The sequence below is a fragment of the Ambystoma mexicanum genome, chromosome 1p, assembly GCF_040938575.1.
Source record: "Ambystoma mexicanum isolate Mex_15411 chromosome 1p, UKY_AmexF1_1, whole genome shotgun sequence".
NCBI classification, from domain to species: Eukaryota; Metazoa; Chordata; class Amphibia; order Caudata; family Ambystomatidae; genus Ambystoma; species Ambystoma mexicanum.
In genome coordinates, this window is record NC_090921.1 from 1,154,822,501 (window position 1) to 1,154,836,201 (window position 13,701).

General features: G+C 43.5%; 1 protein-coding gene across 1 annotated transcript in view; it reads right to left on the reverse strand.

Annotated features, from left to right (window-relative positions):
* ATP4A (ATPase H+/K+ transporting subunit alpha) overlaps positions 1 to 13,701 on the reverse strand; it is a 126,497-nt gene that overhangs the window by 66,600 nt on the left and 46,196 nt on the right. The gene's annotated exons all lie outside the window — the stretch shown is intronic.

The window sequence follows — 13,701 nt, forward strand, 5'->3', positions numbered from 1 at the left end:
TTCTCTGTTTTCCTAATAATTCTGCTTTGTCTTAGTCCTTCTCCTTCATGCTAATTCTCCTTCTTGTTCTAGTTCTACCCCTTAGTCCTCATCCTAAATCCTGGTTCTTCTCCTTCACCACGTGTCTACATCTTTGTTTTAGTGCTTCTCCTTCATCCAGGTCTTTCATCCTTCTCCTTCATGCTAGTTCTTCTGTTTTGTCCTAGTCCTTCTCCTTCTTCCTAACCATATTCCTTCATCATTCCCCTTCTTCCTAATTCTTAATCCTAATCCCATATGCTCATCTTCAACCTAGTTCTTCTATATCCCCTAGTTCTTCCCCTTCATCTGTCCTGCATATTAGTAATTCTCCTTTATCCTAGTACATTGTCCATCATCCAAATTCTTCACCTTCTTCCTAGTCCTTTGTATTAGTCCTTCTCCTTTAACCTAATTCTTCTCCATAAATCTAGTGTTTGTCCTTAATCCTTCATCCTAGTCCGCTGTCCTTCATCTTAGTTCTTCATCCTTCATCCTAGTCCTTACTCATTCATCCCATTCCTTTGTCCTAGGTTTTTTACTTGTTCCTAGTCCTATTCAACTTTAGTCCATAGCCCTAAGCCTTCTCCTTCATCATAGTCCATTGTCCTTCAACTGAGTCTGTCATTATCTTCTCTTTCATTCTAGATGTTCCCTTTCACACTAGTCAATTGCCTGCCCTTTGTTCTATGTGATGATTCACCAGGTAACGTCACATCTCCCCATGGGGGGAACCCTTTCCCATGAGGCTATGGAGGACCTCATAGTGAGGGACTCCCCTTATGGGGACAAGGATGATCAACTATGGTACAGCCCGTTGAAAAACGTCACACCCCAACCTTCCCTACCCCACCCCATTGCAAACAACTTCCTTGAGAGTAGAGCAATGTATTATTGTAGTGCTTGGGATACAAACAGAGCAGTAAATAACAGGACAAAGAAGAGCACAAAAGACATGAAGATTACTGACTGTGCTAGTACTGGTACGTGGTGAACCCGAGGAGGCATAAAGACCAAGGTGTCAAAAGAAACACAGGCTTTGACAATCCGCCAGGAAGGGATTGGAAACAATGTATAAGGAGAGTCAATGGACTAAAGAACTTGTGAAGTCCAGCCAGGAGAAGCAACAGAGGTGGAGAATGTCCCAGGCAGGAGTTTCAAACCTGGACGGCAGACCCGAGAAAGGGAAGAGCAGAGGACACTGGCGAGCAGCTGACAGAGTCCTCCTGGGTTCACAGTGGATCGGTCCCAGGCACTGAACTGAGGAGAAGCGGAGTGGAGCTGCAGGCCAAGACGCTGCCATGCAGCGAGAGTGGAGGAGAGAAGCCTGAAGAGCCGGAGAGGCAAGCCTCAGTCCCAGGAAGCCCTGGTGACGTACCAAAGGCCTAGTGAAGGTAACGGGCGGTACGCGAGAACCAGAGGGGACACAGGCTGCAAGCGGGACAGGCTCAGGTGACTCTCCATTGGCTCACAAGCTGTAACCATCATTCCTGGTTGCTTTTTTATTGGCTGCGCCTCCATACCTGTGAAATGTTTGTCCCCCCTCTATCTGTTGTAACTTTGGATCTTTCCATCTTTACTGTTTTCTTTTGCTTCATTGACTCATCTCCCCCAATTGCTGCTAGGCCGCCTGGTGAGTTCTGCATGGATTGTGCAATCAAAGGAGAGTCACTGACATTTCTGTAACAGTTGCTCCACTAGTAATGCCAAATGTAACATCGGATATTACACATTCATGCGGACATGAAAGGATTTTGGCCAATTCAAGCTTTTTGGTTGACTGTGGTAATCACTTAACTAATGCCTATTGTGAGATGAGTAATTTCCTCCGTATGCTATACGATCTAAGAGTAAAAGACACTGCACATATGGAGAAATGCTTGAATATAATTGACACGTTGACTCACATGTTAGAGGCACTTAGCAAGCAAGAGTCTACAGTGCCAATAGTGCAAACAATGGCAGCAATGGATCCTAAGGCATGTGCCACCTGGGATGAAAAAAAAAAATATGCTCAGGTCAATCACAGACCAGTCCCTCTGGGGTGTGGGCTCTGAAAATGTACTGGGGGTAGATGAAGCAAGGCCTTTGAGGTACATGATGGATGGCCTAAGTATGCAGCTGCCCACTGTCCCAATAATGCAAACATTTGCTGGTATTGGCTTTTAAAAAAGGCGAAAGCCACAGTGCGGCAAGGCCCACTATTGAGAAACACTCTAAGGTGGCAGCTTGCACAATCTTTCAGGGCCAGATGGAGTAGGGTCTGCTGTATTAAGAACTCAAACTGGTACCCAAGATGGCTCTCAATGTAGGCAGAGTGATGCATCCAAGTTGAAGCTGAATAGTATGAACTTACCTCCAGTTGGCAACCTGTCTTCCATACATGTGCCAGTCAAAACGTCATTGAGATGGCAAGATGTAGGCAGTTTTTCAAATCTATGAGAAATCTTGACATTAGAGGAACTTGGGGCCTCATTATAACCCTGCTGGTATCCTGGCAGTAGAGCAACCAGAATACCTGAATTTGGTACTTACCTTTACCGGCACTCGGTCCAGCAGCATTGCCACTGGATTACAAGTGATGGTGGGACGGTGTAAATCCCCATTCATGGAGTCCCATAGGACTTAATGAGAGGATTTGCCATCATTACCACCACTGGCAGCTTCGTTTGCTGGTAAACCAGGTGCCCCACCTGCAAACTCGTAGTCGACGGTCCGGTAAAGTGCCAGTATCTGTGGTATCTGTGGTATCCGCGAATACCGGTACTTTTTTACCAGCACTCAACTTGGAATGAGGCCCAATGTCTGGTAAAGATATTTTGGTGGGCTGGAGGGAGAACAACTTAATACCATGCTTCAAAGGTCACAATCAAGGAAATAAAAACTAATACAAAAGAACTTTAAAGCTCTGTCTGATATTTTAAGAGTGAACGATGTTTTTTTTAACCTGTTTAGTAGCGCTAGAATCCTCTCTGATTGCGTGTATTGTTGTAATCTTCGCTTTTGTTTTTCTAACAAATGTTTTCGTTCATGCATCATAAATTGCCGTGTTGGCAAGCAAAGGTATCGAGGTCCATAAAGATGCCACCTTCATGACACTTGGTAGACCTAGTGTGTTTTGGAAAAGCCTGCAGATGTAATAGGCAGAATATAGCAGAAAGACGTGTGCAAGTACAGGCCTGAATGTACCGGCTGATTTGATTATAGATCTGTCAAGAGAAGAATTGGAAAAAAGATTGGCTCAGCAATCCCCTCAAGAGTTTATTTCATCAAAACAAGCAAATGAGCACGTTTACGCTTTTGTGCAGCAATGTGCTTTCAATAGGCCGCTCTAGCTATTGATGCAGCTTGTTCGAGCTGTAAAATAAATAGTCGGGCCTACTAAGGTAAATTGTGGTACTGGTAGCACACTGTGGCATAAAGAATTCAACAAGACAAACGATTTGTCTAGTTTATCTACAACATCAGTGAAATTTCGTAATTGGAATGTAGCTGCTGTTTGCAATAAACTGTACGGTTTGGATTGGTTACATCCATGACATGACGTATTATGCCAACAAGAAATTTGTTTGGCGGATGATTCCAAATTGTTTGACCAGTTTCCTGAGTATTAGATAGCCACTTGTGCAGCTGTCCATGATGGGTTTGGCAGGCCACGAGGGTCTAGCGACCCTTGTGTGTAAGGCACTTAAATGGAATCCTGTCTGTATTTTAAGCCCTTCCAATCAAATCGTACTCATTTCTACTTTTAGAGGTAACGAAGCAAATACTAAGCTATTGATAGTTAACACCCATTTGCACCTGAACGAAGACATAACAAATATGTTTACATCTAATGGATGGCTAGTGGATCTCCTTTTAAAATGAGAATAATTTGAAAATAATAATTATGGGCAACTTTAATGCTAAATTGTGCAGCTCCATAGATCACACCCTTGGCAGGCTTTTTCTTGAAGTGTCATGTGGTATTTCTAAGAGAAATTTAAATATGTCCACTGGAGATGTGCGTTGGACTCTACTTGATTCATGTATACTATATACTGCTATTGTTAAAGTAAATGGAAGATATCCTGGTGATGTTCCTCCAAATCCCACTTATAGTGCAGGTGCTAGGAACTCTCTGATTGATTATTGTTTGGTGTATTGTTTTTCTTTCTGTAGGGTGCTAGACTTTGTGTTCTATGAGCACCCCGAAAGCGATCACAATCCGTTAGTTGTTTTATAGAACACGCTCCTTTTGACTCATGCACAATGCCTTTTGTCAACTCTGCTGAACTACTGCTACCTTCGATTTCGAGGAAGTTGGCCAGAGATAAGTTACAAGACATTTTGGCAGAAACAGACACTGCAAAGTTGATTATGCTAGCACAGCCTGCTTACGAGAAATCAGGGGCTACACTTGTGGTATATGAGAAATAAATTGTCTCTCTTACTAAAATGTGTGTGTACTCGCCTTCTGCCCCTTTTGTTCGCTGGACTGGTGCATGCATGATGCTTCCTGGTTTGACCAGAGACGTTTTTATGGGAGGGGAAAAGGGGCACTTGCCCAGGGCCCCTACCTTGGAGGGGGCCCCACAAGGCTAGCTTATCTGAAGAAGTAAGATTCCATTGTTCGCCAATCTTAAATAGCACATGTTAGGATATTTTATGGGGTGCTGCTGAGGCTCTAAACCAATTGCCTTTCAGTTTTGGCAAGGGCATTCTGCCTTGATCAATTCATCATGTATTGCTTTCTGAGTTCACTGTGGTATAGATTGTGTGTGTGTTCCTTAAACCACAACTCTGTAGCATTCTTTCCTTCCTGTGGGAATTATGTTGATCATGTGCAATAGGCAATGGTGAAATGCATATTGATAAATTGAGTGCCACAATGGTTCAGAAGGTAGCTCAGTGTGTGAAGCACCCATTGCAGATATATGTGTTCATATGCAAAACTAGACGATCACATTCCAGCAAGGCTGGCTGAGCCTTTCCTATGTCTGAAGTTTATAAACCTGCCTGCACATGTACTCAGTTTTCTGAACAACATCTGCTATTATCAGCAATGTACCTGTACCAGATGGGGGTTGCTATAAAAACTAACATATCATCCGTATGGTGAGGGTCTAGAAATTGGGTTGTTCAGATGGGGTGTTGTAAAACCTAGGTAATCACCTCCAACAATGGCATAAACTATTAGTCCCAGTGGTGAATAAGTATCCAAATTCAAGACTATGGAACAACAGCGTTCATGTTTGTATCCTGGATTTGCCAGCAGATGATACAGTGATCCCGGTCGTATCATCTAAAATATCTTACATTACTGTTTTGTCTCCTGTGAGGTTTGCTTCTTGCATGCCGCTTGTATCGTTTAGCCCATTACTTGATCTTTCTTCTTATGTAGGCCATTTGGGTGGAAGGGTTGGTAGACAGAAGAGTGGACCATATGTTGCAGGCCTCAGGCAAGCATATTTAAAGGTATGCTTGTTTTTACACAAAAAACGGTTTGCTTTTTGGTAAAGGTCAAAGGTTTTTATGCACATTTATAAATGAAAATGTCACAAGCCATTGTTTTGGACGTATTTAAAGCTTTAAAATACAAAAGACAAACCCAGATTAAATGTGTTAAATCACATCGATTGGTATGCTGGTTCTTATATACTTCTGGTTCTTATATACTTCCCTTGATGATGGAGAAAATGAAGCTAGAATAATTCCCATTTTGCATAACACCCTTCTATAATATTTTGTTTAAAAATATTCATGTTTCGTAACATAATTTGTGTACTTTCCAAGACTGTTTTTTTTTAAATAAAATGAGATTGTTTTAGTTTATGGTAAGAACTGGAAAAGAAAGTGTTCAAATGCAGAAATTACAGAGTTGGCACAAATCCCAGCTTCATCCCTTTAACCCTTAACCAATGTGTGATCCTGGGCACCTCATTTAATCTTGTATTGCCTAAACTCTCAATATTGCCAGGCCCTAGACCTTTCAAAATTGTCAGCCCTTCCGAGTGATTTCCTTCTCACGGTATGATCTTCATAAAAGCCTCATTCATGGTTTTACTTTGTTAATAGTGAGCATATTCATATCGCACACCACAGGCATTTGTTCCTTTTGATATCTAATGGCAACACTATTTGAAAACCATATCCCACTTCTAATCTCAGTCTCTCTAGATAATGACACCTTCCTAGTAGCTTCTAATCTGCCTCCACTATCCATGCTACGATATGTGTAGCATTCACCTTGCAATCGATGGTCTCTATCCATGCATGAACACTTTTGCATTCTGTGAGGCAGCTAATGTGAGTTCTCTGTCTATTATGGGTTACATGTACCTTTTACATACAGTCCTGCATTAATACTTCATCTACCTTTCTGGATGTTATTGATCAAAAGTATCCTTAATCTACTAGAATAGTAATCCCTTTGCAGACTGCTTATGTTGGTCTTCAAAGGCTACTTGTATATCATTCTGATTAGAGGAGGAATGAAGAGGGCAAGGGGACTTAAAGGGAGTAAATGTGCTTATTATGTTTTGAGACAACATATCAACCTATAGGATTTGAGCGCGACGGGTGGAGGGCGTGAGCAGTATTCATGATCCCATAATTCCTTTGGTTTGGTGGAGGGGGGCCCCAAAGATGTCCTTGCCCAGGGCCCCAAAATTGCTTGAGATGGCACTGGGTTTGACGCTGAATGTCAGAGAGATAAATTGAATCTGTGGTATGTTATTAGGAACAAATCTAAGACAGCAGGGGCTATATATAATCTTAAGTGTGAATATAAACAGTTTTTGAATTGTAATAAAAAACTGTTTACTGAATTGAAGTGGGAGCGGCTGGAAGAAACTATACGTGAATCTTGTTGCGACTGAATTTAGTGTAGAAGCACATGACGCTGCTAGACCAATATCGCTATCTGCTTGGGTAGCACACTTCAGCGCTATTTTGTATAAAGATAGCACACATCCTTCTCTTTTACTTCAAAACATGGGTCGTGATAGCACTAGTATTTGCTTTTCATCTAAAGAGGTATTGGTGGCCATTAAAAACGCCAATCCGGGCAAAGCTCCTGGCCGGATGGCGTCAGGCCAGAAACTTACAAGTGGTTCCCAGAATGATGGGCCCTGTTTTTTGTGAAAGTGTTTCATAAAATTGCGTCCTCTTTCATCCTTCCATTATCCTGGACTAAGAGTCTTATTAAGCCGATTTTTAAAAAGGGCACATATTTGGACCCACATTCTTATTGTCCGATATCTTTATTGGACAGCGGGGATAAGAGCTTTGCCAGTTATCGCTCGATTAGGCAAGCGCAATGGGGGTTGGAAAATAATATATTACCTATTTATCAAGCAGGGTTTAGAAAGAGTTTAATGTCATGTGATCTTGCATTTGCCCTTGCTACTATCATAGATACATATGTGAGATTTAGAGGTGGAATAGTGTATGCAGGCTTTTTAGATTTAGCTAAAGCTTTCAATTTCCTTGATCGCTCCCTTCTGTGGATCATACTCCACAAAATGGGGCGCCACCCCCCCTTTTATGCTTATGTTTATTTTATTTGTAAAGCACAATGTTCACCACAAGGGAATCTTGGTGTTGCTCAGCAGGGCAGCTAGACAGAAAGATTAGACGGGGTGAGTTTCTAGCCCTCGCAGGAAGAGAAGGTGATTAGACAAACTGCGTAGCTTGTAGGGCATTGAGTTCTACAGTGAGTAGGCTGCGACCGAGAAGGCCCAGCTGCCAATCCGGCTAAATCTAAACCTGAGGACTAATAGTAGGCAAGCATCAGCGGAGCAAAGTGCAAGGCTCGGCACATAAGGGCATCATTTCTCCTGGAGATATTCCTCCCCCTGGCCATAGAATGCACGACGCTCCAAGCAGGCTGTTTGAATGTAATGCGCTGGGCAACAAGCAGCCGGTGAAGATGGCAAAGTACTCGCGAGATGTGAATGTAATGGGAGGAAGATGTGGCAAGATGGGCTGCGGAATTCTGAAGAACCTGGGGTTGATGCAGAAAGTAGGCAGGTTGTGCCATAAATAGGGAATTGCAGTAGTCAGCAGAGGAGATCACCAAAGCAGATGTCTCAGGGGCTCGAAGTTCAACCAGAATAAAAGTAATAATATTTAAGAGGAGTTTCAGCTGGAAATAGCCCCATTGACATACTGCTCCTACCTGGGGCTCCATAAACAGATATGCAGAAGGTTTCACACCCAGGTCTTTAACAGTGGTGGATGGGATAGGCAGAGAACCTAGAGAGGTTTGGAAAAAGTATCAGTTAAGAGAGAGGAGGCAGAAGGAGGGCCCACCACCAGAACCTCAGTCTTTGCACCATTCAACTTGAGCCCATTTGTGCCCATTCATTTTCCCACCTGAAACTAGTCGCGGACTCAGCTCCCATGAGATTGTGGCAGACCAGGATTTATGTATCATCTACGTAAGAGTAACACATAAAGCCATGGGACAGGACGAGCTTGGTCAGAGGTTGAACGTAGATGTTGAACAGTGTAGGCGAGATGGCGGACTCTTGCGGAACACCACAAGTGAGGGCCTTACCCTGAGAACAGGGAGAGAGATACGGTTTGCTGACGATCTGAAAGGGAAGAAGAGAACCAGGCCACAATGTCCCAGCAATGTCGGCTCCGGACAGACAGTCCAGCAAGAAAGCATGATCAAGGGTTTCTAACGTGGCAGAGAGATCAATTTGAAATTCATTATTTGTTTGTATTACACAATGAGGGCTTTGGTGATTGGTCACCCTAGCTCTGGGGCTACTGGGGCTTCTTGATGAATAAAGGTGTTTGCCAGGCCTGCCCAATCGCCCCTCTGCTGTTTTTTATTTTTCTTTCAGATTTTATGTTGGATGCATCGCAGTCAGGTTTGTTTCTGCCACGTTTAAATGGAGTCTTGTACCGTTTTCTTTTTTATGCAGATGATGCCATCTTATTAGATTTAACCCCAAAAGGACTAAGGAGCAGCTTTAGTTATGCAGAAAGTTACTTTGAGGTCAACGGTTTGAGCTTGAATTTAAAAAAACATAGATAGTGGCTTTTGGCACCAATAAAAATAAATAGAAACAATACTAATATCAATGTTGTTGATTCATATTGTTATTTAAGTGTGTATTTCTCAAGTAATTGCTTGAGGTCTGCACATCTACAGCTTCTGGAAGACCGTTTACAAACTGGCTTGTGGGGCCTGAAGAGATTTTACTACAAATATGGTAGCTTCCGCCTCAACAAAAGAATCCAGGTGTTGGAAGCAAAGGTAAATTCATATGTGTTGTACTGTAGTGAAATTTGGGGTAGTAAGTTCAGTCTGGCCCTGGATCATATTTAGCATATTTATTTGGGAAAGCTACTGGGCGTAGGCCCAAGGACCCCAGGCTTAGCTCTTGTCTTTGAAGTAGGGGTTTTAAATATTGGTGTGCACGCTGAATTTAGATTTCTTGACTATTTTCGGAAATTACATTCAAGTTCCTGGGAGAACCCAAATATTATGAATGTGATGGGCAAGTTAGCAAAAGCCACCATTTATGGTGAAGACCTTTGGTAAAAGAAAATCTGTTTTTCATGTGGTAAATGGGATATTGATTTTGAGTGGTTAAGGGGGGGCTGTTGACTAAGCAAGAGTTGAAAAAGAAAGCAAGAAAGCTAGAAATTAATCTATCCATAAACAGTACCACAAATCTTCGATCATTGAGTCACTTGGTAATAGCACGTTGTTTACATCAGGAAAATTGCATGATGAGCACTTAGGCATTCTCGCAATGGTGAGAATAAATGCTCTGCCATTAAGGAGCCGGATGTCGTTGCAGTTTATATCTAAACACTGCACACGTGGTAGTGGTGCTATAGAGGATCTACCACATTTTCTGCTTATTTGTACAAGATTATTATATTTAAGACGCCAGAGGCTCAAAAGACATTTTATTTGTAGTAATATTATATCTGTTTTGGAGGCAATTCATTTTGTTTTGTCATGTGTGGATGCATGTTTTGTTAATGATTTATGTGAGTATATTGTTGCTGCTTTTAAATGTTTGGAAAGGAAATGTTAATCTCATTTCTATCATTACATATGGCTAAAAATGCACATAATTTATCCTTTGGATAATGTTCTTTTTAATAGGGTTTTATCCCCGTATTTTGTATTGTACTGTAATTTTCTTTATAAATGGTGGAAACTGAAATAAAGTATTACTACTACTTACTACTCTGGTTCAATCCACTCAGCCAGGCTTACTCTGGAAGTGCTCATCACAGCTGATATCTCCCTCTGTAACCCCTCTCACTACCCCTCTCTCCTAGTCTGCCCATACTCTCCTCTCCTCCAACCTTGAGCTCCCTGGCTCCCTGGCAAAGCCTCTGCCTTCACGCCAGCCTCCTTCTCTGTCATTCGACCGATGAAGCCAGTGTCAGTAGCTGCTTTTGCCGCCTCCTTCATTCCTGACCATACTCCTGCTACTGACTCCCACACTGTGTTTTCCCTTACTAAAATTCACCTCTCCATCTCCAACACTCTTGATATCCTTGCGCCTGCCATGAGGATCTTCATGAAGCCTGCCTCCTGCATCTCTGGGGCCACAAACAACATGGCTGCACTTTTCAAAATATGCAAGGAACTTGTCAACCCTACTTCTGTCTCCACTTCCATCCCAGGCCATCTGCATGGCCTTGGCCACCCATTCCATACAAAATTCCAGGACCTATCTTCTACCCTCTCAATCGTTTCCCTGTACCCAGGCCTGGATCGACACCCCTCTATCCTTCCCCCCTACTCTCCTCCTTCTAGCCATACTGCCGGATGAGGTCCCCAAGACAGTCTGCTCTATGAAGGTCTCGTCCAAACCGGTGCTCACCTGCTCCTCTAGCATTATCAAGGACATCATTGCCTGTCTCACTCCCTCTTTGGCTGAGTTCTGTAACCATTATTTTGCCACTGGCCCCTTCCCATCATCCCGCAAGCATTCCCTGGTGCACCCCCTGCTAAAAAAGCCATCTGCAGACCCTTCCTGCCCGGCTAACTACCGCCCTATCTCCACTACCCCCTTCTTGGGCAAACTCTTAGAGAAATTGGTCATCTCTAAACTAATCCACCACACTGAATCTGTTGGCTGTCTCCATGACCACCAATCTGGCTTTAGAGCAACTACAGGCATGAACATTTCTCTCCTGAACACCAATGATGACTTGCTCTGAAACCTCGATTCCAATTCTCTTTCCGTTCTCATCCTCCTCGATCTGTCCTCCGCCTTTGTCACTGTCAATCACTCAATCCTCATAAATTGGCTTTGTGATACCCTGAGCATCATGGACTGGGCACTGGATTTGTTGACCTCCTTCCTTCAAATTGAAGACCCTCTGCATCATCCACAAGATTTTCTGGGGCCTGGGATCTCACTGCATTCAACTCTCTCTCCCCCAAACACCTCCCTGCTACATTTCCTCCATCTTCTAGCTCTGACTCTCTGCAGGTCAGACACTTCTCCAAGCAGAAAGTGAGGGCTAGATCTCTTTCTTTGGTAGGAGCCTCCCTCTGGAACAGTCTCCCTGCCTCTCTCCGTCTTGAGCTAGATCACCTTAAATTCTGGATGCTTCTCAAGACATTCCTTTTCTACTCCTCCTTCCACATCCACCTCTCCTGCTAGGTATACCTGCCTCTAAGTCTGGTTGCCTGGATCCCTCAATAGCCTTATCGGGGACCAGGACCTCCTTCGACCAGTCTTCCCCTCACCCTTTTACCAGCACTTGCCCTCGGCACCCTAGCCCACTAGCCTACTGAGTCCAGTCCACCCCCTTCCCCGACTAGCCCCCTGAGTGTGGTCCACACCTTACCCTCGCACTAGCTGTCCCCCATCCCTTGTTCTCTGAGTACTTGCCCTTCTGACCCTCCCTTAGCACTTGCCCGCCCCTTGCACATTCCTCCATGCACTTCTCCCTCTTCCCCTCTCCTGCACCTACAGTTATTGCACTTGCACGATCCGAATGTCACAAGGCCTAGTAGGACTGTTACTGTTATTTTGCTTTCTGTCCACCCCACCTCTTTGTCTTGTGGGGCCTGGAAACACTTTTTGATGTATAGGCGCCATACAAATGCTCAATAAATAAATATATTAAAATGTGGCTTTGGGCCAGAGAAGGGTCAGCTGTGCAGTGAAACTAATCTGCCTTGTAGCAGTGGCATTGATAAGCCCACTGACCACCAGAGAAGGGTCTGCGATCCCAATACAGGTAAGCCAAATATTTGAGGAGACCCTCCTCACAGTAGTGGCATGGATAAGTCCACTGACAACCAGAGAAGGGGCTGGAACCTCAACCCGAGAGGACTAAACATCTGAGGAAGTTGTCCTTAGAGCAGTGGCAGAGAGAAGCCCACTTAGCAGCATAGAAGGGCCCGGGGACCCCAACACAATTGAAATAAGTATCGGGGGAAATCATCCTCATATTAGTGGCAGGGACAAGCCCACTGATGACCAGAGAAGGGTCTGGGACCCTAATGCTAGTAAAACATGCATCTGAGGAAACATTCCTTGTTGCAGTGACAGACATAGGTCCACTGGAACCCAGAGAAGGACCTTGGACTTTGCTGATACTGTGGGAGAGTGGCAAGATAAACCCCAAGTTTGAAGGATACAGAAAAGAACTCTCTGACACCAGGAGAAGCGAGTCATTCTCCTGGTGAGGAAAACGAAAATCCTTTGAATATACTCAAGAGACACCAGGGGAAGGAAGCCTGCAGACCAATACCAGGAGAAGGGAGTCATTCACCTGGTCCAGAAACTTGAGTTGTTAAAGGTTTGTTAGAACTACAAGCCACGGGAGGGGAGGCATTCCCCCTGGCATTCTCCTTCAAGAGAAAATTTTGGGAACAACACTGAAAACTAGGAGAAGGTAGTCATTCTCATGGAGAAGGAACTTTCTGTTGGATTATATTATGCTTTAGTTGTAATGTAATTGATAGGAATAGGTTGTGACACATGAAGGTGCAGTTTGATTTTGATGGATATTGTGAGAGATCCTTTACTATTAGTTTGAGGCAGGAAACCCCCTCTTAGGATATAGGGATAGTGAGGTTTGTTGTACTATAAATAGAAGTTTATTGCAACCAAAATGCCACCCTTGTGTCAGATTCCTTCTTCGCCTCCCTTAAACCTAGTCCTTCATTCTTGTCCTTCCTCTCAGTCCTTCTCCTTTGCCCAGTCCTTAACCCTAGACTTTACCCATCAGCCTAATCATTCTTCTTCATCATAGTCCTTCATCATGTTCCTTCTCCTTTGTCACTGTCATCATAGCCCTTCCGCCTCCTAGTCCATTGTCTAGTCCTTATCTTTTGTCATAGTCCTTTGCTTAGTACTTCCCTTTCAACCACTACCACTAGTTTAAATGAATGTTGATGCCCTTTTTACATGGCTATGGATGGTAAAATGGTGCTGGGTCTTGGTGCAGCACAACATTCTCATTCTTATTTGGCTGCAAACAAGCAGAACATGCCCTTCTACACATGGTCACGTATATCACATGTGTGTATTTGAATATAGAGAGATATAGCCCTACTTATTGTACTGTAGTGAACCAATTCTTAGGGGTTATACCATTCTGTCGGACATCATGTATAGCCTGGGGTAATTGAGGCTTGAAGGTTTGTTTTAACATTATTGTTGATCTCATGTTGGATGTACAGATTTCAAACCCATT